The 857-nt window shown below is 43.4% G+C and overlaps 2 protein-coding genes across 2 annotated transcripts in view; both read left to right on the forward strand.

Moving 5' to 3' along the window:
• The window catches only part of LOC113204202 (lutropin-choriogonadotropic hormone receptor-like), a gene marked incomplete at its 5' end in the record, with an annotated part of 17,567 nt that overhangs the window by 12,235 nt on the left and 4,475 nt on the right, over nucleotides 1-857 (forward strand). The window lies entirely within an intron of this gene.
• LOC127749126 (uncharacterized) overlaps nucleotides 1-857 on the forward strand; it is a 73,523-nt gene that overhangs the window by 1,166 nt on the left and 71,500 nt on the right. The gene's annotated exons all lie outside the window — the stretch shown is intronic.

Consider the following 857-nt stretch of genomic DNA (forward strand, 5'->3'; position numbering starts at 1 on the left):
TTCAAAAAATGCCCAAAAATGAACTACGTAGTATATGAACGGTCCCTTAACAGCAGCCCCACCCCCGCCCCCCACCCCTGCTGAGCTGCTGCTGCTTTGCCAGTGGTGTGACCAAGAGTTTCAAACACTCATCTTTTTTATTGGTTGTTACATAGCTGAGGCATGCGTTTTGCATTTAAACCATTCATGTCTATCGTTGGTATTTATAAGGTCTACTTTCAGATAAGACCGTTTGACTGGCAGTCCTGACTGTTTAAAATTAGTGCGAACATTGGAAGTACTGTTTTTCCCCTCCTCAGAGTAATTGTCAACGAACATTGTCACCAAATCTTTCTCCGTGTCACTTCAGCCAATAATTTGAGAGTAGTATTGAGATGCCACATTCAATGTTGCCTAAAATTATCTAGGTTTTCTGTCAGGTGCATTGTTTAAAGTAGGTGTCGTTCTATAGGACTATTACAAATTATAGAATTACATTTTCCCTTTTTTCACTGAAACATCTAAATGTTTCAGGGCCAGATCTTGGATTATGTACATTTTATTGAAATTGAGTTTTGCACTTCGCTGAGGCAAACTAAATCATTCTTGGTTTTATGAAACACACTTGGACCAGGAAAGTAAATGAATGTGATGCGAGACTGGTTTTTTTCTGGGTGAATGGTGTTTTGTGTGGCACCGCCAAGTTGCCCGGCGAGCGTCCAGCCCAAACGACACTCCTTCGCGGCCTCGTTCAAAAACTTCTGTGGCTGGAGGTGGGGGGGGACGGGAAATGAAAATAGGTACAGGTACGGGTAAATGTACACACTTCACGGCCGAATAAACGTGTTCGGGCAGTGCACAGTGCACGGGCACAGCTC

This window comes from Frankliniella occidentalis, unplaced genomic scaffold, assembly GCF_000697945.3.
Source record: "Frankliniella occidentalis isolate FOCC.00 unplaced genomic scaffold, Focc_3.1 Scaffold33, whole genome shotgun sequence".
NCBI classification, from domain to species: domain Eukaryota; kingdom Metazoa; phylum Arthropoda; class Insecta; order Thysanoptera; family Thripidae; genus Frankliniella; species Frankliniella occidentalis.